The sequence below is a fragment of the Schistocerca gregaria genome, chromosome 3 (assembly GCF_023897955.1).
Source record: "Schistocerca gregaria isolate iqSchGreg1 chromosome 3, iqSchGreg1.2, whole genome shotgun sequence".
NCBI lineage: Eukaryota > Metazoa > Arthropoda > Insecta > Orthoptera > Acrididae > Schistocerca > Schistocerca gregaria.
In genome coordinates this window covers 940251353-940278320 of record NC_064922.1, presented here as the reverse complement: position 1 = coordinate 940278320, position 26968 = coordinate 940251353, and the positions used below count along the sequence as shown (strand labels likewise).

General features: G+C 41.1%; 1 protein-coding gene across 19 annotated transcripts in view; it reads left to right on the top strand.

The window, feature by feature from the left end:
• The window catches only part of LOC126355848 (activating transcription factor 7-interacting protein 1), a 280695-nt gene that overhangs the window by 83695 nt on the left and 170032 nt on the right, over positions 1-26968 (top strand). For 2 of the 19 annotated variants that reach the window (XM_050006335.1, XM_050006317.1), the window contains exon 1: positions 22547-22746. The exons of 2 other annotated variants lie outside the window; for them this stretch is intronic. The gene's annotated coding sequence lies outside the window, so the exon portion shown is untranslated. Of the gene's footprint in view, positions 1-17066; positions 17816-22213; positions 25189-25351; positions 25445-26189; positions 26262-26968 lie in introns of those variants that run through there. 15 more of the 19 variants (XM_050006327.1, XM_050006314.1, XM_050006316.1 and 12 more) reach the window with 14 other exon arrangements.

The window sequence follows — 26968 nt, the reverse complement described above, 5'->3', positions numbered from 1 at the left end:
GACGGTGGATGCTGAGGCGCCGGGCTGCAGCTTCAGCTAGTCACGTGATTACACCCTGTCGTCTTATACGTTAGGCTACAGAAAGGTCACAGCACCACATAGCATCGCGAATACAGTCGAATGCCTTTGATTGTCACAGGTTTTCATGCTGGTGGTCGATTTGTGTGGAGTGGTACACCTGGTTGCTAGCAAGTGTTTCTGATGAGCGTACATACCAGGCACACATGTAAGACTTTCTTGACTTCATCGTGTGCTCTCAACAACCAGTTTAGCACGATTCTGCCCTTGTATCAAAGACAGTTATGAATAGCTATTGCACAATGACAGAGTATTATGCATTACAGAGGGCCAAGCAGAGAGACCTTTGTGTGAAGTCAGGATAGCTGTTGGGAAACTGTGAAGTGTCTTCGACGCCAATAAAACATTATTAGGGTTCAGGTATTTAATGTTTACAAGTGGTTGTTCTTCCGCACTAGCCTCGCCTGTGGCTTATTCAGCTGCTTATTGGATTATAGCGGATTACATTACAGAGTCAGCTCAGTGGTTGAGCCCCTGGGAGATGACGTCAGCTACCCTGGCGCCACAGCGGAGTCCCAACGAGCAGGTGCGGCTGTTTCGGGCAGGTTGCTGGAGTCTACTAGGACCCACTCCGAATTCTACGGTGACTCTTGATGATCTGTCCGCGATGTAGCTGGTATCGGTTGGTCTCCTCCCTATCCTTGGCAGATGTAACCAACCGAAGGCGACTCAGTGTTAAACAGGAACGTGTTGCTGGCTTCCGTGTTGAAGACTGCTGGTGGCAGGGCTCTGTGATGTGGTGTTGCCGGAAAACAGTTTCTGCATCAGTCGAAGGTAGGTGGCGAGCAGCATGAAGTTCATCAAGTGAAGGCCATCAGCTTAAGTACATCTTCGGCTACTTCATAAACTGTCCTGTAGCATCTAGGGCACATATTCACTACAGTATCGTACAAGGGTCACTGCAAAAGAAATGCACACTATTTTTTTAAAATCCATCTTTTGTTCTACATGTTTGAAAGTTTTACATTGTGTAGATTCATCCTTTAGGGACAATATTTTCATTTCTCCACAGAATTTCCACCCCTCTCAACTGCCTTACACCATCTTGGAACCAGCGCCTTATACCCACAGGGTAAAATTCTGGACCAACCTGTTGGAGCCACTGTTTGGCAGCGTGCACAAGGGAGCCATCATCTTCAAACCTTGTTTCAGTGTTGTCCATTGATTTTGGTGATCGCTTCCATGGTTTTTTGACTGACATGTGGCCGTGCATTGTCGTGCAACAGCAAAACATCCTGTATTTGCCGATGTGGTCGAACATGACTCAGTCGAGCTTGAAGTTTCTTCAGTGTCGTCACATATGCATCAGAATTTATGGTGATTACTCTTGGCATAATGTCCACAAGCAAGAAGCCTTCGGAATCGAAAAACACCGTAGCCATAACTTTTCCAGCAGAAGGTGTGGTTTTGATTTTTTTTTCTTGGGTGAGTTTCATGATGCCACTCCACTGATTGGCTCTTCGTCTCTGGTGAAAAATGATGGAGCCATGTTTCATCACCTGTCACAATTCTTCCAAGAAATTCATCTCCACCATTCTCGTACTGTCCCAAAAGTTCGCTGCATACCGTTTTTCTTGTTTCTTTGTGAGCCACTGTCAGCATCGTGGAAACCCACCTGGCACAAACCTTTTTTAACGCCAACACTTTCAGTATTCTGCAAACACTTCCTTCCCCTATCCCTACGTAGCGTGGCAATTAGTTCACTGTGATGCGTCTGTCAGCAGTCACCAGTTCGTTAACTCTGTGCACATTGTCTGGAGTGCGTGCAGTACGAGGCCTGCCGCTGCGAGGACAGTCCTGAATATTGCCGTGGCCGCTTTCATCACGTAACCTGCTTGCCCACCGACTAATTGTACTGCGATCGACAGCAGCATCTGCATATACCTTTTTCAACCTCTTGTGGGTGTTTCCCACTGTCTCGTTTTCACAGCACAGGAATTCTATGACAGCACGTTGCTTCTGACGAACGTCAAGTGTAGCAGCCATCTTGAAGACATGCTGTGACAGCGCCACTCACGGGAACAGGTTGAATAAGTTTTAAAACACGCGGGAAGGTTGTATCTACACACCGTAAAACTTTCACACATGCAGAATGAAAAACGTGTTTTTACAAAAATAGTGTGCATTTCTTTTGGAGCGAGCCTCGTAATTATGGTTCGAGTGCTATTGCTGTGAATACCACCGATCCCAGTGATTAACTCGTGACGAGAGCAGGAGAGCGGGCTGTTTAAAGGGAGCTAGCTTGAGGCTACAATGCAAGGCTCGGCTCGTAATGATCGAATGTGTCCTCTTTATTCTGCTCTTTCACTTAATAGGGAGTTTAACTGCTGTGTTGGTTCCTCTCTATGTGCTCTTATGAAAGAGATGGAGTCTCTTGCAACATGTCTCACGAACTGACGAATATGCTTTTCTCGCTTTCTTTGGTTTTCAGTCGCAGACTACTTTCTGCTGAATGCGTGTGCTAAGTCGGCAGGCAGTGACCCACTTGCGACATAATGACTCGCTTCCTGCTTTCCGCGTCTGTCTCTGGCATGACTTGAATTTGCCGGAGGCATTGTGAGTGAGTTGTAATAAAATATTTCTGGCTTCTAGCCCATACTACTCTGTGCCGTAACAGCATACATACTGCAAATCATTGAATTTTCCTCGAACTCAGTCAATTTATACCGTCGAACACAGTCAATTTATACCGAAATCAGCGAACATTGTGCCAAAGCCACTAGATTTTGTACCAAAACCAACGAATTTTGCATCAACACTGCTCCCCACGAGTTAATGGCATTAAATGTTACCAAACCTGTACAATTCATGTTCAACAGCTGCAATTTTAAATCGTTCAGATAGAATGCATAGTAACTTCGAAAGTTGGAGAATGGTTGTTACTGAAATGTTTCTTGTGGGACAACACGTATAGCAGAACAAGATGTAACATTAGAGGAATGAAACTCCAGTACGGTATTTTGTGTAGGTGGTGAACGCATACCTGATTTCCTTTTGATATCTGAAGACGGTCTGATGTCGGACTGAAATCGACTGTCTTCCATAAAAAATAGTGATACAGCTGTGTATTTCATAATGCATTTTTTAACCGACCACTACAATAGTCACTTCTGGGAAACATGTTCATAAAGCTTCATAAAGACATGTTATCACAGTGGCACGTTCGGCAAGGTAGTAGTAGATTCATACTATAGACTGAAAGCAGATTCCCAATTAACTGTAGTAGTAGACTAGTAATAGTAACAGTAGTAGTAGGATGAGAAGGAGCAGGAATAGGAGTAGTAGGTTCATACCATGGATTCAGATGGACTGTCACCTAGCTGTGCCACACAGTTCCACACTTTTTTAACAGCTGACAGTATCATTCTTTAACTAATACTGATTTTCATCTGACTTAGGCTATGGTATGATAGGAATTTGGTAGTGTATCTATGTGAGGAGAGTTCTAGCTGGGTAGTTCAGTTCATAGTGCAAATGGGAGAGAATATAGCATATGTTGACATTGCACACTTTCATGTTGAATAACGAGCATGCAAACTCTGTTCCTGTAATTGCAAAATTTTCTCATGAATGTAACTGAACAACAGGTTATTAGACGTCTATTTCATGGCAAGGTGTGTTTTTGATGAGCTAACATGGAAAACACATATGCAAAATTTTCAGAATAGTTTGACGAGCAAACAAGATCCAAATTTCACGTCTCCTTTTTGGACATTATGATGACAGAATATTGCAGTTAAGTTAAGGGGAAATTCCCTTTTTGATCTCGCCTTTTATCCATTTACTGCTATTTATATCACTATCAGATTTAAGTGTCAGGGAATCATTGCTGAAAGTATTTTTATGGAGTGTAGCCATGTATGGAAGTGAAACATGGACGATAAATAGTTTGGACAAGAAGAGAATAGAAGCTTTCGAAATGTGGTGCTACAGAAGAATGCTGAAGATTAAATGGATAGATCACATAACTAATGGGGAAGTATTGAATAGGATTGGAGAGAAGAGAAGTTTGTGGCACAACTTGACCAGAAGTAGGGATCCGTTGGTAGGACATGTTCTGAGGCATCAAGGGATCACCAATTTAGTATTAGAGGCCAGCGTGGAGGGTAAAAATCGTAGAGGGAGACCAAGAGATGACTACACTAAGCAGATTCAGAAGAATGTAGGTTGCAGTAGGTACTGGGAGATGAAGAAGCTTGCACAAGATAGAGTAGCATGGAGAGCTGCATCAAACCAGTCTCAGGACTGAAGACCACAACAACAACAACAGTATCACTATCAGATGATTTTGGCCTGTAGCCATTTTCAAGTGAATGCTCCTGTATTGTTAAAGATATGGTGAGAAAAATATTCTATGCTTATCATCATTTTAAAATAACTAATGCTGTAGAGATATACATGCGAAAATTAAAACTCATCAGTCTACTCACATGTAACATTGTCCCCCCTGGATTAACTCAACACCATACAAACAAATAAAACTCACCAGACTTCTCGCAAGTAACATTGTCCTCCCTAGGTTAATTCAGCAGCAATGGTTTTCTGTTGCAGTCTACTTTCGGCTTAATGTGTGTGTTTAGTCAGCAGGTAGGAGGTGCGCCGCCGAAGGCATCTCTCCCTAGTTCGCACGAATTAAGATCAAAAAACATGATTGGGTTATCTACTCCATTAAAAGAAGAGCGAAAAGTTATGGATGAGGCTCGAAATACATGATACCAGTCAACTGTTACTGTATGTTCCATATTTTTATAATAGTGCATTTGTTCTACTCATTGTACAAGGGTCTGAAGATGGCATCAATGTAATGCCGAAACTGGTAGCACATAAGAAGTTTATAAAATAAATTTCTACAATACATATGGCTGTTGGTAAATTATTGCATCAAGAAAGACTAACCAGCCATTGTCCCACAGTCCATAATGGATCAACAAAGATCAAGAGAGATTTAATTGAACAAGTTTACTTAGTTATTTGTAAGTATTTTTTATTTATTTTTGTGTTTTATGTATAAGACACAATTATTTGTAAGTATATATATATATATAATGTGTGTTTTATTTGTTATATATATAATTGTGTCTTACACACACACACACACACACACACACACACACACACATATATATATATATATATATATATATATATATATATATATATATATATATATGAAACAGATAAAAGAAAAAATAAATAAAAATATTTAATTACATAAATATATTTACTAAAATATGTACTTACAGATAATTGTGTTTTATTTGTTATATATATTCAAAACATATAAAACAAATATATTTGTCGACTGCGATCGACTTTTGTGTTCGCACTGAGCGACAATCATTTTGACGTCACTTCTGTGTATGTCAGCTACCCATCCAACAGGGTTGGTGAAAAGCGGCGAGATCGCACATCTTCCCCACTCTACGACTGACTGTCGCACTGACGGCCAAAACGATGTCTAATGGTGTTCAGTGGAATCAGACACTGAACACACTTGTTATATCAATGGGAGCACTGCCCCCCCCCCCCAACATCTGTTGCCTCTAATTCAATTGTTTACGAGTGTTTTCCAGTGCATGTAGACAGAGCACCAAACTCCAATAACTCCAATCCTCTTCCATTTTATGAATGGACCGTATCCTTTATCCAATCACACTTGCCGGCCATCCCACATTTCACTGCACATATTCCCAGAACCACTATCAATTCACTTTCTCTCGTCTTGACATCCATACCTAATCCTGTAACCATTCCACCATACCCAGCATCTGCTACCCTCGTGCTCTCGATCTCCTTCATGGGCACCCATAGTTTTTCATATAACAGTGGAAAGACTCCCCATACATGTGATATAGAAATTTTTGAGGACATTGTTATCTGCTCGTCATTTTCTCCTGTTAATTTTTTGCAGTGCACTTTTAGTATCTGGTCAATGAAGTTTGATGTCGCGACACGTGCAGTAGATTCTACATCAGCCCCTTCGCGGAAGCGGAGAGTCGTCTTAGAAATGGGCCAGAAATGCACACGTCGAGCGAAATGGGTCTTGCGGGCTTTTTGTTGTTCTGTAGTGGCCGATCATTGCAACTCCAGTGGAAACGGTGGCGCTGGTTCCTGGTGACGCTGTGGACTTAATGTTGTTCTTATTGGTGGTGCATTGAGGGAAACGTACGCAGGCTTCACACGCGGTTTATTGACACCTTTGTGGACTTCTCGCCGGCCAAAGTGGCCGAGCGGTTCTAGGCGCTTCAGTCTGGAACTGCGCGACTGCTACGGTCGCAGGTTCGAATCCTGCCTCGGGCATGGATGTGTGTGATGCCCTTAGGTTAGTTAGGTTTAAGTAGTTCTAAGTTCTAGGGGACTGCTGACCTCAGATGTTAAGTCCCATAGTGCGCAGAGCTATTTGAACCATCTTTTGCGGACTTCTCGTTTACAGCAATGTCCAGCGCCTGCGTATCTCTTCTTAAGACGTGATATGGCCGGTGTAAGGGCGTTGCAATTATAGCTTCACCTCGTCCGTCCGGAGCTTTACGTGTGAACAGCTCTCTAGATCGCGGGGCAAGTAAAACATTGCGAAACTAGACGAAAGTTGGGCGCGCTCCAGGTTCGAGCGATTGTGAACATTATCGAAAACTTGTCGCCGCAACGTGGTCTGTAGGACCATGAAGTGGTGCCACAGATGAAAGTTTTTAGCTACTGGTATTCCTGCTGGGCCTTGGCTAGTTCCGAAAAATCTATAGTGTTCGCCACGGCGCTGAAGTGCGAACCAGGTTGCTACTTCTACATCTGACAATGATTCCCCATCCAAGGAAACATGCTGCGCCCTTCCAACCAGAAAGTCCTCAATCCACTCACAAGTTTCACTTCATACCCCATATGATCGTACTTTTGACAATAAGCGTGATGGTGGTACTGATTCAATGGTTTTTCGGAAATCTAGGAATACCGCATTTACCTGACTGCCTTGATGCAAAGCTTTCAGTATGTCATGAGAGAAAGTGTGAGTTGGATTTCACATGATCGATGTTTTCGGAATCCATGCTGAATTCTGTTCGACATACCTCCTTACGTTCTACCTCAGAATATATTCTAAAATTTTACAGCTAATCGATGTCAAGGATATTGGACGCTACTTTTGTGGATCGCTTCTACCACTCTTCTTGTAGACTGTCGTGACGTGTGCTTTCTTCCAATTACTTGATTTTCTGCTCGAGAGATCTACGACAGATTATAATTGGAAGAGGGACCAACTCAGCCGCGAATTCAGTATAGAATCTGATAGGGATTCCATCGGGCACTGGAGCTTTGTTCGGGTTTAATTATTTTAGCTCTTTATCAACACACTTATACTAATACCTATTTCACTTATCTTTTCAGTGGTACGAGGGTTAAATTGGGGCATTTCTCCTGGGTTTTACTTTTCGAAGGAACATTTGCAAAAAGAGTTAAGCATTTCAGCTTTTCTTTAGTCAGTTCCTCCATTAGACTGTTGTTTATTTGCAGTGTTACAAAAATGGCTCTCAGCACTATGGGACTTAACTGCTGAGGTCATCAGTCCTGCAGTGTTACAGTCACTTACACGATCATTATTTCGGCTTCAAAGTGTCATTATCAAGTGTTTTAAGTATTATACAGTGCCTAAGATGGCAATTTCAGCTTTAGCTTTGCAACCCTCTATTTCAGGTCCTGTCTCATTCGCTAGTGACTGGACACTAACTTTGGTGCAACTAATAGCCTTTACATACGACCAGAATTTCTTTGAGTTTTGTGAAAGATCATTTGACAATATTCTGATACGGTAGTCCTCGACAACTTCACACATTGTTGACAGGCAAACGCACTTCATTTAGCATCTCTCTATCTTTAGTCCTATACTTTGTTTACACCTCTTATGCAGTAGTCTCTGTTTCTCTAGAAATTTCTTTACTGTATCCCATGGAGGGTCCCTGCCATTATAAATCTTCCATTGGTTACACATCCATCGAGCGTCTGGTCAACGATTCTTCTAAACTTGAGACATAGTTCCTCTACTTGCTCTTTCCCTGTGCTGAAAGTCTCATATTCCTCATTGAGATATGACACTACTGTTTTTTTTTGTTTAGTTTACTGAACATATATATCTTTCTGCTTGTTTTAGTTGTCCTTTGTTCTTTGGTAACCATTGTTGCCACAACCAGGGCATGCTCACTGATACCACTTTCGATGTACATATCCTCAAAGGTGTCGCGTATGTCTGTTGCCATTGGGTCCAGTACATTTCCATCATGACTGGGGTTCCGAACTATCGGATCTAGATAGTTTTCAGAGAAAGCATTTAGTGATGTTTCAGAGGATGTCTGCAATTTTACCAACTGGTACTTGCACTGTAAGCTTAAATTGCTATAATCTGTTTTTTCTTCGATATTGCGCTACATACAGGCTACATACGCACTGCATTCGATCCTTCATTCCCATATACATCTCAAAGGCTGTAAACCCAATAGGGTTGAAACTTACATGATTTATTTTAAATAAAAGCTACTGCACGACAAGATCACAAAAGAAACGCTACGCAAACCAACTGCGTAAAGAGAAATTTCGTTGCGATAAAATTATTGACGAATTTGAGTGTCACTCACATTACAAATAGTGAATCAAATTACAGCACACTTGTTGAATGTACACACTGCAAAATGTACTTGCCCATTTTCCCAATTTTACCTCAATGATATTCTGAAATGGGGCACCTGAAACTCGGTCAAAAAGTTTGAAACATCGTTTACGAGGCTTCCGCTCACAATGCGGAAATCTATTTACCTTTATAAGAGTCGAGGGACATGAAAGGGAAGCAGTGGTTGGGAAGGGAGTGAGACAGGTTTGTAGCCTCTCCCCGATGTTATTCAATCTGTATATTGAACAAGCAGTAAATGAAACAAAAGAAAAATTCGGAGTAGGTATTAAAATCCATGGAGAAGAAATAAAAACTTTAAGGTTCGCTGATGACATTGTAATTCTGTCAGAGACAGCAGAGGACTTGGAAGAGCAGTTGAACGGAATGGATAGTGTCTTGAAAGAAGGATATAAGATGAACATCAACAAAAGCAAAACGAGAATAATGGAATGTAGTCGAATTAAATCGGGTAATGCTGAGGGAATTAGATTAGGAAATGAGACACTTACAGTAGTAAATGAGTTTCGCTATTTGGGGAGTAAAGTAACTGATGATGGTCGAAGTAGAGAGGATATAAAATGTAGACTGGCAATGGCAAGGAAAGCGTTTCTGAAGAAGAGAAATTTGTTAACATCGAGTATAGATTTTAGTGTCTGGAAGCCGTTTCTGAAAGCATTTGTACGGAGTGTAGCCATGTATGGATGTGAAACATGGACGATAAATACTTTGGACAAGAAGAGAATAGAATGTGGTGCTACAGAAGAATGCTGAAGATTAGATGGGTAGATCACGTAACTAATGAGGAAGTATTGAATAGGATTGGGGAGAAGAGGAGTTTGTGGCACAACTTGACAAGAAGAAGGGATCGGTTGGTAGGACATGTTTTGAGGTATCAAGGGATCACCTATTTAGTATTGGGGGACAGTGTGGAGGGTAAAAATCGTAGAGGGAGACCAAGAGATGAATACACTAAACAGATTCAGAAGGATGTAGGCTGCAGTACGTTTTGGGAGATGAAGAAGCTTGCACAGGATAGAGTAGCATGGAGAGCTGCATCAAACCAGTCTCAGGACTGAAGACCACAACAACAACAACAACAACAATTTACCTTGCTTTGATTGTTCAGCAAACCTGCACGCAAAATTTGATCAAAATATGAGACGGAGACCCTTTGACCACTTGACTTGGAATCGATGTTAAAATTCGTTCCACGAACTATCTAACCCATTCTTAAAATGAGCAGGGAATCCTGCAAAAAGTTTACGGTTAATTTTTTCTTACGTTCCAGCATGATTAATACAGCTAATATACCGATACTACTAATCAAAATCACTGCTGCAAATATCCGAAGCAATTAGTAATCTATCACGATATAATGTATACACGCTGTAATACGTCTCCATCAACCAAACTCCGTCGAACTCTCGAGCAAAGACCCAATACGATGTGTTGTATGCGAGATGCTTGTGTTCCTCAGAACCACGCCTGAAGAGAATTTGATCCAGTACCCTAGTAGTATACTTGCTATCAAGGTAGCGAAACTGTATACATCGAAAAAATATACACAAAAATAACGGAAATAATAGGACGAAATTTCTGGGCGTTTCGATTTTTAGGGGAAATGAGTACATTCAGTTGAGAATAGGGACTGCTCAGTAAAAAGAAGATTGAAAGGCATATATGTGCTACCTGTAAACAATGGTCACCCTAGAGAACATACGGGAATCTCGAAGGAACAGGAACCCGTCTGCGTGGAATTGAGAGCGTAGCTTGATAACGTCGCCTCCGCAGCCATTGGCAGAAATGGGCCAATGCGTATTGATCTTTCCTCTACCCAGCACAGGCAGCCCTGGTTATTCTGCTACCAAAACAGACTTGCATTGTCACAAGCCAGCTATTGTTCGTAAGTTTTTGATTACAGGCTAGTTTTGGCTTAAAACAATCCAGTGGGCGTTTATATGTGTAACACGCCAAGCAGTCTTCGAAAATTCTGCTGTTTGAACACTGGAAGCTTCTTCTCCAGCAGGCCATACTCTCTCAATTTGGTTTTCACATGAAGGAAATGGCGTTTCATTCTTTTCACTATGTTGCTCGACTATGATTAGTCTTTGTACACATCTTTTGTGCAGCCTTTTTCGCAGTTTTCACATTAGGCTGTCAGTTTGTGCTTTGACACGAGTAAGAACATCCTATTATATGCGCCATTTCGAATAACCTTAGAACACTTATAAATTACGTAGGTCTGTAGTTAAGAATGTAATAGTATTTAGTTACCGCATAACTTGATTGCAAGCGTTCCAGAAATTCTATGGTGCGCAATATCCTATCAAAAACGTAAATATTTTACTCGCTGGACTTCTGCTGCTGCGAGTAAATTTTATATGTACTTTCTAATCAACTTGAAAGACGTACAACACCGGATTTGTACAGTAAAAGGCGCCAATGAGTCTGGTACTGCTGGTAAGCAAGATTCTTCTTACTCATTGTTCTAAGGTACATGCCAGTTCTAGGTAGTAGCCATCTGAATGGATGTTGCGGCGTTTGCTATGCAAAGCATTGAAACAGAGTATGCCAAGGTAAAGGAAAATCGCATAAACGTGTGTATCGACTTAGTTGATGTAGTAAGCATTGCAACTGAGGGAAACTGGTCATCAAAATGCACTATGTGTACTCGGTTCCATTTTTGCTTATTTTTGACTAACAAGGAATGCAGAAGTCGATTTCAACATGCAATATTGCAATGTACCGCAGTCCAGAAGATTTTATGCACAATTGGAGAACGTGGACGGAAGGTGGGTGCATCATTACAATCGTGAGTCACAGCGACAATCAAATCTGTACCAATCTCTTGTGGTAGTTCATCAAAGAACATAAAGAAAATTTTTCACATGTAAAGTTAATGGCCGCTGCCCTTTGGGACAACTAGGTTTTAATTGTAACGGATTGCCGGTAAAAAACGTTTTATGGCGTGGTTTCTGTTCTTTAGATGTTATTTTCAGTGACTGTCTGCCATGGAGCGTTCCTGGCATCATGAACCGTACTGGTAGGTAGATGTCCATCCAGTGCGAGGTCAACTATTCTTCTAGATCTGAGCCACTGTTCTTCTTCATGCTCCCCTATAGAGTCCACTACTGCCTCTTTATCTAGTTTGCTGAGCATATGACTCTGCGAACTTGTTTTGGTTGTCCTCTGTACTTCGGTAATCATTGTAGTAGCTACCACTGCCTCGTAGCCACTGATACCAGTTTCTATGAGGATATCAGTTGTCTTTGTTTGCTATTAGATGCAATATAAGAATGTCAGGAGGAGGCTTCCGAGCAATCTGTTAAGTAGTTCACTGACAAGGGAACCTCCCCATCGCAGCCCCCTCATATTTAGTTATAAGTTGGCACAGTGGATAGGCCTTGAAAAACTGAACACAGATCTATCGAGAAAACAGGAAGAAGTTGTGTGGAACTATGAAAAAATAAGCAAAATATACAAACTGAGTAGTCCATGCAAGAGATAGGCAACATCAAGGATAGTGTGAGCTCAGGAGCGCCGTGGTCCCGTGATTAGCGTGAGCAGCTGCGGATCGAGAGGTCCTTGGTACAAGTCTTCCCTCGAGTGAAAAGTTAATCTTTCATTTTCAGACAATTATTATCTGCCCGTCCGTCCGTCTGATGCGAGGTAACTGCGCCGTAGTGTGGGGACGCGACACCTAAACATACGTCGAAACACATGACGTCAGTCGACTGCAGTGCACGGAAGAGAGAGTATTCCTGCTAACGAGGCTCCCTGCTTGGCAGTTGACTGTTCGCTACTTTGGACGAGAGTGCATTAAATACGTGAGATGTATTCCGTGGTCAATATGAATCCAGCAAATATAGCTCGCGACTTCAATAACAAGGTCAATGAATATTTTCCGAACTGTAAGGAATCGGAAAGTTTCTTAAGGGATCGAACGATTGTCGAACATTTATATGATTATTTCCCACATTTGTTGATAAACAGTACGTGTGGTGATGATTGTCTGAAAAAAAAAAATTAAACTACTCACTCGAGGTAAGACTTGAACCGAGGACCTCTCGTTCCGCAGGTGCTCACGCTAACCACGTGACCACGGGGCTCCTGAGCTCACCGTGTCCTTGATGTTGCTTATCTTTCTCATGGACTACTCAGTTTGTATATCTTGCTTATTTTTTTCATAGTTCCACACAACTTCTTCCTGTTTTCTCGATTGATCTGTGTTCAGTTTTTAAGGCCTACCCACTGTGCCAACTTATAACTAAATCTGAGGGGGGTGCGATGGGGAAGTTCCCTTGTTAGTTATGTTTCGCATGATGTCATGCTGAACATTTAAACCATTGAAATTTTCCCGGTTGACTGTTGCATGGCTGAAATAGCTCTAAGCAGTATGGGACTTAACATCTGACGTCATCAGGCCCCTAGACTTAGAGCTACTTAAACCTAACAAACCTAAGGATATCACACACATCCATGCCCGAGGCAGGACTCGAACCTGCGACCATAGCGGTCTCGCGGTTTCAGACTGTAGCGCCTAGAACCGCTCGGCCACAGCTCCATAAGTTTGCTTTGGAGTCACTGAAAGCTCATCTTCACTTTTCTGGTACTTCCAGAAGTTGTTAAACCAAGTGCAACTAAGTGCTGTGTTCTACAGATTTCTCTGTAATGGATCGCTGTGAAGCGCTGCACTTACAACTTCAGGAATTACGTAACGTCGGCGCGGTCCCAGCGATTAGCCGCACATGATGTAAGATGTGAAGTGCCTGCAAATACCATTTGTAGATGAGCCCTCAGTACATCCTAAACTAGTTAGTGGAAGATTCTTTTAAAAAATAATAATGGAGCAACTGGTAACATTGTTAATACAAAGCATTCGCTATTTTTACAACAATCGCAGATTCAACATCCATAATGAGTAAGATACATTTTGGGACATTTTGGATTGGAACTTTCGTTTCGGATGTGAGAGGTACGGTAGGCAACTGCTGGAGTGACGGGTGGATCTCAACGATTACATTGCGGTCGAGGAGAGGAAAGTGAGTGACTGCATTTGCCCTGGAAAAGGCGTGGCAGTACATTAGTGTACAATTTTACTATCTTACTGCCGCCAACTTACATTTCGCGGAAATACCACAAAGATAAGTTAAGAGAGATTAGGGCTCGGACAGAGGCATATAGGCAGTCATTTTTCCCTCGTTCTATTTCGGAGTGGAACAGGGAAAGAAGATGCTAGTTGTGGTACGAGGTACCCTCCGCCACGCACCCTGTGATGGATTGCGGAGTATGTATGTAGATGTAGATGTGTTCTCAAGAGTAAGGGCTACAATTGAGTGTTGGGATTCAAGCGTACGGAGCATGTAGTTATTCTAAATGTTATGACACATATAGCAACCTTATGATCCGGTTCAGGACACAATTGGTGTAACACACGCTATCTGTTCGAAAGTACCCAGACACCTCTATGTAATGCGGAATTGACCACTAGATGGCACAAGAGACGGACCCGCCAGTATAAAAAGGGCTGCGGAATATGCAAGACCGTGCCGTCAATAGAGAGCAGTAACAGAAGAATGGATTCGTCAGCAGAGATCAGTGACTTCGCACGTGGACTAGTCATTGGACGTCACCTGAATAACAAAACCATTGGCGCCATTTCAGTCTTTCTAAAGCTGCTCAAGTCGACTGTCGGTGATGTGATTGTGGACTGGAAACGCGAAGAAACAACGGCAGCTAAACCAAGGCCAGGGACAGCGGGACATTGCCGAGGGTGGTAGTAAAATATCGTAAGAAATAAAAGAAAACCTGGAAGACGTAGGTGGGTAAAGTATTAAAATATGCCGGAGGGGCGAGGGTGGGAGATTAGGGTTTAACGTCCCGTCGGCATCCAGGTCCTTAGGAACGAAGCATGCGCTCGGAATGTTTCAAGGACAGGGAAGCAAATCGGCCGTGCCCTCTGCAAGGGAACCATCCCGGCATTTTTCTGGAGCGATATAGGAAAATCACGGAAAACCTAAATCTGGATGGCGGGACGCAGATTTGAATAGCTGTCCTCCCGCATGCGAGTCTAGTGTACTACTCACTGCGCCACCTCGCTCGGTAAAATATGCAGGAGCAACGCAGATTCCAACTGACGAAGATCGTGATGCATGGATATATCTAAAGGAGGCTTTTATCCTGCATTAGATGTCAGATGCCTAACGATGATGATCTATTATGTATTAGAGCCCACCATAACAGATATTATGTAAGAAAAGAAAATAATTAAATTGGTTACTAAATCTTTATCGAACCCATTTCGTTTTTACACCTCACAAACTTCATGTTACCGCCCTATAGGAAATTGCTTTCTGGTTGGGAACGACTGTTGTAAGATATTAAGTAATATATTGACACGTAATCGCACGGTTTCAGAAAACATCGTTCTTGTGCAACGCAGCTAGCTAGCTCTTTATTCGCCACAAAGTAATGGCCACTATCGACAGGGGACCTCAAGTAGATTCCGTATTTCTAGATTTCCGGAAAGCTTTTGACACCGTTCCTCACAAGCGACTTCTAATCAAGCTGCGGACCTATGGCGTATCGTCTCAGTTGTGCGACTGGATTCGTGATTTCCTGTCAGGAAGGTCGCAGTTCGTAGTAATAGACGGCAAGTCATCGAGTAAAACTGGAGTGATATCGGGTGTTTCCCAGGGAAGCGTCCTGGGACCTCTACTGTTCCTGATCTATATAAATGACCTGGGTGACAATCTGAGCAGTTCTCTGAGGTTGTTCGCAGATGATGCTGTAATTTACCGTCTAGTAAGGTCATCCGAAGACCAGTATCAGTTGCAAAGCGATTTAGAAAAGATTGCTGCATGGTGTGGCAGGTGACAGTTGACGCTAAATAACGAAAAATGTGAGGTGATTCACAACAGTTCCAAAAGAAATCCGTAGGAATTCGATTACTCGATAAATAGTACAATTCTCAAGGCTGTCAATTCAACTAAGTACCTGGGTATTAAAATTACGAACAACTTCAGTTGGAAAGACCACATAGATAATATTGTGGGGAAGGCGAGCCAAAGGTTGCGTTTCATTGGCCGGACACTTAGAAGATGCATCAAGTCCACTAAAGGGACAGCTTACACTACACTCGTTCGTCCTCTGTTAGAATATTGCTGCGCGGTGTGGGATCCTTACCAGATGGGATTGACGGAGGACATCGAAAGGGTGCAAAAAGGGGCAGCTCGTTTTGTATTATCACGTAGTAGGGGAGAGAGTGTGGCAGATATGATACGCGAGTTGGGATGGAAGTCATTAAAGCAAAGACGTTTTCGTCGCGGCGAGATCTATTTACGAAATTTCAGTCACCACCTTTCTCTTCCGAATTCGAAAATATTTTGTTGAGCCCAACTTACATAGGTAGCAATGATCATCAAAATAAACTAAGAGAAATCAGGGCTCGAACAGAAGGTTTAGGTGTTCTTTTTTCCCGCGCGCTGTTCGGGAGTGGAATGGTAGAGAGATGGTATGATTGTGGTTCGATGAACCCCCTGCCAAGCACTTAAATGTGAATTGCAGAGTAATCATGTAGATGTAGATGCAGAATACAATCCAGATTGCTTCTACGGTATTGTAACGACGATTTAACGTGATGGATCCATTACGGCTAGAATGCCATTTTCAGACCATCTGCGAAAGTTACATAACATTTTTATTTTATTATGATGTCGGTCAATCATTTTTACATATATACGAATTTGGTACTTACGTCCGTTTTATCATCAGTGGTCGTTGTCATACCGTATTGTATTGCAACATGGTGTAGGTTAAAGACTCTTATGGTATAAGACGGTTTGTGGTTTGCTCCTGTTATTAACAGTATTTTCTTGCATTATTTTATTAGTTAGCGTTCTATCGTCAGATTGGACGAATTAACGGTTGTGACACTTGACCAAAGATGCTATATAGTGGCATTGTTGCTACGGTATGTTGCAGTTATCACTTCGGGCTGTATGTATGATCTTTGTAATCAGTATGTCCGGGGGTAGTTAATTTGTGTCTGTCACTTATCTTTGGTTACTAATGCAACAAAATTTTCTATGAAATGTTTATGTTTTATACCGTTTTCATTCAAAATGTGATCAGGGCGTTGTATGTGTGTATGTAGAGTTCCATCTCTTCAAATACATTCATTGTTAAACCTTTAGGTACTATCTGTAAAATTTTCAGTGCTGATTACATTAAACGATCACAGTAACAATCTGGATTTTATTACATACTGTCTCTAAGAGATATCTTACATGCTGCGGGCCCATTTAATCGTAAATATTGTAAGATAATTCGTAGGATCAGCATTGCCCGACGTGTTCGTACATTCCGCAGAAGCAATCTTGTCTTGTCCGCCTCTGGCATATTTTCCATTCTTCTCTGTCTTGCGGTGTACGTTTTCCGATCTAGTAGCTGGATCCGAAAGTTTGCATCGCTACAGGGCAGTTATGAGCGTTATAAGAATGGTGACATTTGTAACCCTATCTCGCGGATCAAGAGGTCGCTGGCGACCCGCATTCAGACTAATTTAATATTGGAACAGTTCAGAGGATTAGTCCTGGTCCGGAAAAAAAGGAAGTTTCTGGATAAGTCTGCGGAGCAATACATGGCGTGTGATTGTCTCGCACGCTGTCCATTGCCAATGAATGGACAGATTATGATCTCGGCGCGAATAGAACTTAGCGAGGCCGCCATGGCAACTCCGGCAACTGACGAAAGGAACGTTTCTGTGGGAGAAGGTAATCTGGTGCGCAAAGCTAGGCAGAATGCAGATTGTTCAAGGTTTTGGAAGGAGTCATAAAAATTATGAGGGGCAGAGGCCCACACAGGGGAGACTTGCTTACATTCTACCGTCTCTTAATTTTATCACTGCTGGAAAATTCGTACCTCTTGTACTACCTGAAATTTGTGAGGTCAGCGTGATCTACGTGTTCTTCGGGGCCATATTGTCAGCTATAAGCTCTGTGTGATGAACAACAGATCGTGTGATGATAGCGTTGAAGATATTGTATTTTGCATTTTCCTTTTTGTGGCATTGAGAATTGCTGTTATAAGGTAAGTGGCACCGTAATGATTTATTTATGGCTGAACATACATGAAATAATTTTCGTTTCAGACAGTAATGAAACTGTATTTGTTGTGATTCGTTTGTAGAAAATGTAGACGCTGCCTGCATGCTTTTAGCGTTATTATTGCAACGTAATCTTTAGAAATGATGAGGTGAAGTTTCTCGTGTGTTCTTTATCCTGAGTTATTAATTAAAAAATTATTTTGTATTACATTATGGCAACAGGAAGTCGTTATGGACAGTGAAGCATAGATGACCTGCATTTAACTATAACAGTGTTTGTAAATGGGGAGCATGGATTAAATGAATCTGCACGTCCGTAAAATACGCCGAAGCCAAAAATTAAGTCATGCTGAAAACAAATTCTAAACGACAAACTGAGATGTAAATTTTTTTGGCCGTAGTAACATGCTTACCAATGGAGCTGGAAATGAATTATTACATTTGAAGAGATAATGTTCGATTTAATCAAGTACAACGTAAGAAAACTTGCAGAAGGAAACGGATGTCCCCATAATTTCAGCGCAGAAGAAGCCATGGCTGCAAAAATAAAAATAAAAAAATAAATTGGACAAAAGGTGTGCATCCACGATATATCGCGCTGTAGCTGTAACGCTGTAACAAGTGTGTTCGAAAATATAGGACGCAGAATCGCGGTTTTGCCGGGACCGTGGTGTTCGGTTCCTATTTGAATTAGGAACAGGGGGAAAAAGTTTTTGGTTTAGTCCGGACCAGCGGCCATCTGTATAGTCATTCATATTTTACTGTAGCTCTGTTACAGTATGTTAAAGAAGGTTTGAACAACGAACGGGAATTGGCGCAAGGCAAATGGTGCAAATCCGATTAATTACTGTTGCAAAATATTTTAATTGGGCTGATATTAATTCTCAGGTAATTACAAAATTTTTGTGTGTGCACTGTTCATATTTTACGTGTAAAAACAGTGATCCTTAAATGACTCCGGATTGGAGCAATACTGGTGGTTTAAATTTGGTCCACAAGTGTATTATACCGTGGTATAAGATTTTAATCGTTTGAAAAAATCTTGCTACGTCTGGAGTTTAGGTGCGAAAAACTTGTTTTTCTGGGACGTTTTTCAAACGCGCTACTTCTGTAATTTAAATCTGTACAAATCGGCTCAAAATTTTTCAATCCTTTGATCTTTATCCGTTGTTAAGATGCAATGTTGTAAAGTCGAGCTAAAAACAACACGTTAAATTAGTTCTTACGTTAATTGAATGCGCCGAAACTGTTTAAAGTGATTCTGATAAATAAAGAAACGTATTATTACGATAAAATTGAAAAACTCAGTTTCAAAAACCTAGTTTCATTCGAATTTGACGTGCGAAATTTTGAGTTTTTTTTACGCGCGCCATTGCTATGTTCAGACTTATACGGATCGGTTGAAATGTTGTAAGAAGGTAGACAAATACTCGTAATTAATGGCCTCCTGTTGTTTTGTGAATGCTTTATTCGCTGTCACGAAATAAGTTTAGCATGGTACGAAAAGACAACAAAAACATGTATCGGCGCAGTCGTTGCCTGAGTGGAAAAAAAAAAAAACTCTACATCTGTTGATAAGCTACGGCGGTCTAATGTCAATATCAAGATATTTTGATTTAGTCTTTGAAGCTGCCAGATGAGTTTAAAAACTAGAGAATGGATGATCACTGATGCACTTTCCATCTAGTTTTCGTATTCACTTGGTCTTCCTCCTGGGATATGGCAATTACTTTATTTCATTTTTACTGTCTAACCGCCACCCTGTCGCTATAGCTATCACTTACGCAGACAGGGGAAACGAAAGTGTTACAATTCTCTGCGCATCTTGTTTATCTGTATAATGTTTCTGAGGCACACTTGGTTATTCCGCGTCGCATTTGCCAAGACGAGTGCAGAAAAAAAGGGTTAACGCCCAATAGAGGAAGTATCATTAATCTGGTGCGCAGTATGGACTGGTATTGCTTCATTTTCCCTCTATTCACAAGCCAGTGCCCTGCAGTTTCGCCTAAAAGACGAGAACTTTCAATGGTTCATCTAAAATAAGTTCAGTAGAAGAAATTTGAGTTTCACCAGATTGTTCATTCGTAAACGTTTTTCTCATCTATGCAACACTCGAAATATAAATGTACGTGATATATACATAGGTTCCTTGTACACATTTTTCGGAAATAACCACATTTTGACTCATCAATAGTGCAGCCAAATCTACAAATATGCACTGCAGATTAGCGAAACGTGCGTGGTAGAGAGTACTTTTCACTGCACTATATTTGAGTTTCCTATCGTTTCAGTTACAGAAGAATAAATACTTAAAATTCACAGAGCGGTGGGTCAATAGTCCGATTTTAGTCACGATGTGTTAGGAACTGAGGCCCATTCGCATATCCAAATAACTAGTCCTTAGCATTGTCTGAAAATATTCCCACGGGCACCTGGGGCTGTTCTTCAGATATCTGACATTCCAAGTCTTGCTGCGTTCCTGTCTCACGCTTCCTCGAGTCAGATAATGCCTGTGCCAGTTTCCACTGCATTCCTTGACGTATACTCGATGTCCCTGTTTGTCCAGTTTCATATGATTCAGTTGGGGAATCTTCAAACGCTTATAACAATAACACAGTTTTATACTTATCACTCGTTCCGTGGGATTGACAGTCATCTATTATCTTATCCCATAAAATAGAAATTTACTGTTTTAATTTTCTCGACAACAAACAAATTTAACAGCCTGTTCTGAATGTTTCTGACATATCCCTATAAACAACGAATGCAGAGGTAAGCCATGTTATAAATAAACAAAATCAGAAATCCTAAGACCGAGCGAGAATTGAATTCCGATGCTTTGAATTTTTATATTGCCACCTCTTTGTTATCATAAAACCACTGAACCACTCCAAAGTTTAATAAAATATTTAATTCTGTAACATCAACCGCAGATATTACGTTTTCTAAGATAATATCATTACCGTATTCCCTTCCAGTACTATCTTGAAATTTATAAACAGCGGTTAACAAGATCCAAGGAACGATTGTAATGGGTGTATTAGACAAAACCACAAGAAGACGGCCATTTCTTATGAACAAAGATAGCCTCAGCACACGCCAAGATTGCCCAGAATTACTCCAGTGTTTATGTGTGCTTTTGTTAATTTTTTTTTTATTGTCGCTTGAGGATGAGATTTGTACCTAGAAACATGTTGCTTTATTAAATAATTTAAGCAAGTCAACAAAATATTTGTAACTGGTAGCTAACTAAAATTTTTTTTTAATCTATGATGTCGAAAAGGAAGTATAAAGCGATGTAAAAATCTTGCAAACTGTGTGAATAAAATTACTGGTAAAGAAGTGACTGACTGTAATGAGCACAAAAGTTTAGACTAATGGAAATCGTAAGTGGTAACGCCTCTGAAACCACAAAGAATGAATGATGAAATTGTCACATATTGCAATCTGTTTCATGAACTGATCCTGATTCCTTAGTTCGGGTACTTCACATCCGTGAACCTGTTCGGGACGTTACCGGTATTGAAAGAATCATTGCAGCATTTGGGTTCATTTTAGGATTTAAAGGCACATCAACATACCGAGGTTCGCATTGATGATATTCTGAGTAGATGTTGATCCTAGGTAAAAGGCCCAAGGACAACGTACGGTAGCCCTAGAAATCTTAGTAACGAGTATAAACCTAAACCAGAAATAACTTACGGGCACAAAGCACGTTACTTACTTTAAGACAGGCATCGTTTAACATTTTATCTCAATATCTCTGCCGGGAATGTCGCAGTTCATATTTCTTTCTCAAATTTGGCTTTCAAGAACATGATTATTCAGCTGCTTACAATATTACATTAAACAGATAACAACTTCTGTACAAAACAAGGAAAAAAATACACGTAGTGCCGATAGCTACCGTAAAATAATACTAGATGTCACATGTACACATGACCTCTGACAAGTACAAGTTTCAGGTACGAAATACTTTAAAATGTATAAAAATACTTTGACAACGATAGTAAGATGTTAATTGTCGTAGGGGGCGATGTATTTCTACAGGAAAAATGAAAATCGCCTTTAGAATAAAGTGGTATAAAATATTAACTTTTTGTTCGATGAGTGTCTTGATCTCTAGTAAGAATATGGAAAGAGCTCTGAACACCTTGGACCTAGATCCGACTTATCGTAGACAAACGCTTCCGATCGTTTATAAGGGCAACGCAGAAATTGCTCCCATCAATGACGTCATATTACTGTACCGTAACTGTATGAAGTACGTCTTGGTTCTTAATCAGAACATATGTTCTTGATTAATTGGCGTCTAGAATAACAATGGATTACAATGCCATCTCCAAAGACGCCAACATATTCATGACGATCTTTTGCTCGTCAGTCGCACATTGGAAGCAAGTAAGTGCTACCGTTTGGCTGGGACCGACATATAATCTTCCGCAGCGATATTGATTACAGTTGACAGAAATTGTGAGATTCCTTCAGGATGGTATCGTTGCATTCCGGAAGCTCTGTGTCTCGTAAAGGTTTTTGTAGCGTTAGTTTCGAAAATCAGAGAAGTTTTAACTGCGAACCAAATATCAATAGGGCTTCACGTAGTTACCAGTAGCGCCAAGAGATGGCGCTGCAGTCAGCGTCGGCCGTGCGAAACTTGTGCGCATGCGCACGCTAGCCATATGCATTGGGAAAACACAGGCGGTGTACACAGAGATACTTTGGTGAGTGAGATTTTGTTGTATTAAGTAGTTCGTAGACTCTGAAGGGCTTAGGAAGTGGAACCAATACGTGTCCTTAACAACAAACATGCCCACTGTAATAATCATAACGCAATGAACGTTTGAAATAATGTGTTTTAGTCATCGGTACACGAAAGGTGTAAATAACGAGTTCGTTGAGAGTGGCGGTTATTTAGGTATAATATTTATGTTGACCTCGCAGTACGAACAACTCTTGTGTTTTGATGTGCCCGCAGTGTTTAGAGTTTTAGTTCTCTGACGTTGGAAAAGATCGCCGTGTTTGTAAGACAGTGGCTAACACGAGAGTATGGGGTCACTGATCCTCAGTGAATTGGACTGATAGGGCAATGTTTATGTGCCAGCAGAAATTTCTTTTCTGCTATTCGTCATGTTTGATGAGAGTCCCACGATGACTAAAATTTATCAACGTCTCGTACTTGTTCACGTCATCAGCATTGACTGCAGATTTTCAGTTTCAATGCATAGTGACTAGTGGTTGTTTCGACCTTGTCATATATCATCACGTAAGTAAAAGTATGAACCAGTCTATGATTATCGTGTACGTCGTTTACCTTTCACGGGGCATTGGAAAGGACGTGTTGTTTCGAGGTGAAACACATTGCGTTTGGTTCTTGGTAACTAGGTGGCTTCAGGAAATAAATTTTACATATAACAGACGTAAACAAAAATGTTTTATTTCCCGAACCTGTTTTGTTGAGCTGATTGTGTGCATGGTGTGAAACGTAGCAGGGAAGTGTATATGCAGGCGTGTGGTAGTTTGTTGCCGGAAGTGTTAGACAAATTGTGATAGTCTGTGTTTGAAAATGTATTTATGTAGGTGGCTGTCTCGCCTGAATTAGGAGGTATTAGTTGTGCGTCTTTATGCAAAACTGTGCATATGCACAATGGCATTTGCTTTACATCCGCAGCGTCCTACATCAAAGTTTTTAGTTTTTACTTTGTACGGTAATATCGTTCTAGACTCTCCTGTAACTTAAGTCTTCCAGGACGAGGTATAATATCGAACATAATTATTTGGTCCCATCAGAGGGCACACAATAAGCATACCTCAAAAGTCTGTAAGAAGATTCTTCTTCATTTGACTCTGCCTGTACATTCTCCAGTTCGCCTAGTTCGGAGCAGCACTTTCCCCAGCACCATAGCTACTCGCGCATGCGCATTATATGCATTTCCGGCGATTCAAAAATCAATAAATTATTGCTCATCACTGGCGATTGTTAGGCAAGAGTTTAGAAATGGAGGTACAGTCCTCGCACGCGGAAAATCTGACCGTCGGTGTTACTACAGGCCCTGTCCAAGCCACGAGGTTCGTTAGGCCTATGTAATAATGAGTAAAACAGTATCCTTGTAATTAGCTTCTGTTATTGCATTGTTCTACTGGCCCAGTTGTAGGTCTGGGAAATTTTTCTGAGATTCGAAAGATAAGTGATTAAAGCGAGCTGAACTGCAGATTGCAATATTTCTCATTTTGCATATAACTTTGTCTGTACCACATTGGTTTGGTTGTAAGGAGCATCAAATGAGTTGCTACTGCGGGTGGGTCAAGTCAGCTCTGACCGATTAACAATTAGTAACGTTCTTGTCTCTCTCGGAAGACTATCTGATACATGTGGCAACAGCGCTTACGGCTAGCCCGGGCAGCACCTCAACAACAAGCAGGACTCGCCGATAAATGGAAGGTTTCGCAGTGGGATTGATTTTGTATGCACTGTGCTTGTGTGCACACACTTTCCTGTCCAGAAAAACTAGCGCAAAAACCTTGTATTTGTCGAACAGGACACGAAAGTTGTTCCTTTTAAACGTAGCCCCATATCCTGAGGTTTATTACTAAAACCCACGCTAATTGTCCCATTAAGATGGTATCGACGTGCTACTAAGCGGGGCAGCCCATTGGTTAAGACTCTTGAAATATTCGGAAGGAAAAGGGGGCGAAGTCCACATCTTGGCGCCATTTCAATTAGGGTCTGCATTGGTTGTCATAAACACTTGAATGCTGGGATGATTCCTGAAGAAGGCAAGTTACATATCCTAGTCCCAAGCACTCGCCATCTTGATCTTATACTTGGATTCTAATGACGTTGTTAATGCACTAAATTAAAAGGTAGGGTTTGATGTAGGGGAATTTGGTGCAAACAGTTGTGATCAGTTAGAATTCTTGGCTTGCAATGGGCACAACCTTGGCTGAAGTAATGAAGCAGCATTTTCACGAACACTGGCATAAAGCTACCCGTAGGAGAAATAGTAAGGTTTTTTTCAGATGTAGAGCAGCCTGTAAGCTTCCGCTCACTAATTCTTAAGGTTGCGTCAAACTTTATTTTTCTGAGACGTTCAGAAATAAATTGTTGCGAAGTACCTAAAATGCGACTTGTCAAAGATCTTGTTCTGGTTGATAGTATTTCAGAACCATTGGATTTGAGTTGGGACTGTCGGGAGAACGTGAATAAGCCGTAATGTTGAGTTATAAAGAAAAATTTACTCAAATGCAAAAGCATAGGTCGTGTTAGTATACACGTCCGATGTCCAAAAATGGCACAGCAATATTCGTGATGACATAGATGTGGTCATGGTCAAGTCATTGAAGCTGCCTGGAATTGCAGGTGATGTAATATGGCCCAGATGGACCAACACATGTTAATGGAAGCTAGATATTATGATTCGACGCCCTGAGGTGGATTAGTGACTACAGCAGTGCCCCATAGAAAATTATTTACACTTTTTTCCAAAATTTGCCAATAACGTTATGTTTTTATTTATAACTAGGTACGGGAACGAGTGCTCATCGGCGAACTAATTTAGACCAAACTACTGCACAGAGGATTTGGAGTAACTGCCACTTAACACTTAACAAGAGAGGTTAGTATTATTTGGGGTGTAAGAAGATGCGAGCGCCTTACATCCCTTCGGTCAGTTTAATTAAAAGGTTGACAGTCACGTAACTGCTGCCCTCTCCATCTGATGGCAGTATAGCAGCAACTCTTTAACGAAGTTGTATCTTGTTGCTCACATCAAAAATTTAGGAGTGTTTGCTGCAGCCCACGATTTCTATAGGTGGAACGGCTGGTATAAATTTTTTCTGAACTGGCTCGTTAATGTAGCTTTACCTAAGATGATTTAACATACCCGTGGAGATAGTGTAATACGGAATTCGGAAACTGTCGAGCCACCGTCGTTTTTTATGGTAACGAGGTGGTTACACGTAGTGCGATGCTAGTAGGTTGCAAATGAGGATTAGAAAATAAATCTTTGGCATTGTGTTAGAGGACTATGGATATGGTATAAGATGTGACTTCTTGTAGGTTTGCTTATTAATAATTGTTAATTGGTATGTCCTCTGGAACTGATAGTCTTTGATTCTAAAGTAGTTCGTTTGTATTCAGTTCATACGTAACAGCAATTTCAAATGGAAGCGTTGAAAAAGAGCTGTTATTTCTTATTTTCTTACTGTTGATATCAGATTTCGGTTTTATTGCGATGTATCGCCTTTATCATCTTTATAGGGTTTATTTAACCCGGCTATGAATTTTATTTAGGGGAACTTCGTATTTAGTCAAGGCCATCCGCCATATTGGAATTGCCTCGCAGCACGATACGTCACACTTGCAGGGCAGTGTGGACTTCAGTCAGGCGATAGGCAGCGTTCAGAAACCGCAGCTGTGCCTTTCACTTCAGTGTCAGTATTATAGTTTCAATACATAAGTTACCCATCCTAAAAGATGGTATTTTAAGTACGTTTCGAATAGTATGCTGTGTAGAATGTGATACTATTTCCAGTCCGTTTAGGCGTAGAGCCCTTTGCACTGTTTCGCGTAGGGATACTCATCTCTTCAACACAATGTACTAATAATAACTAAGCGTAGACTCGAGGCGAAATCTGTAAGAGGAATCTCGATAGTGGGTGTACTATAGGACTGAGGTTTGCACAGTAGCAACGTGGCATCACGCCAGTTGGACGTCGGACGAGTAAAATCTTTTCCGCGATCGTGTCTCTGGTTTGTCTCACCTTATGAAGTTTGGTCGTTCAGCTTGCCTCTGAATAGTCACGCAATGGAAACGGGAAGCACAAATATTTTCATAAGTCGGGTTAAACTATGTGGTTTGAGTGTTCTCGCTTTCGAAATGTAGATACCGTAAGACTGACTGACGTGTGGTTTAACAGCATGGTCAGTTACGGCAACTGTCATTTATCAAGGAACTGAGCCTTGAAAGCAAATTAAAATAGTAATGGTTTTTAGATGTACGCAAAAATGTTGATTGTAAATACTCTTAATTTGCAGTCAATTTAATTAGTTTCGTAGCAGATAGTACAAGTAACGAATACAGACGCCCAATTTGACCTATCTGCTGTGGTCACCATATTTTATTCTCACACACACACAC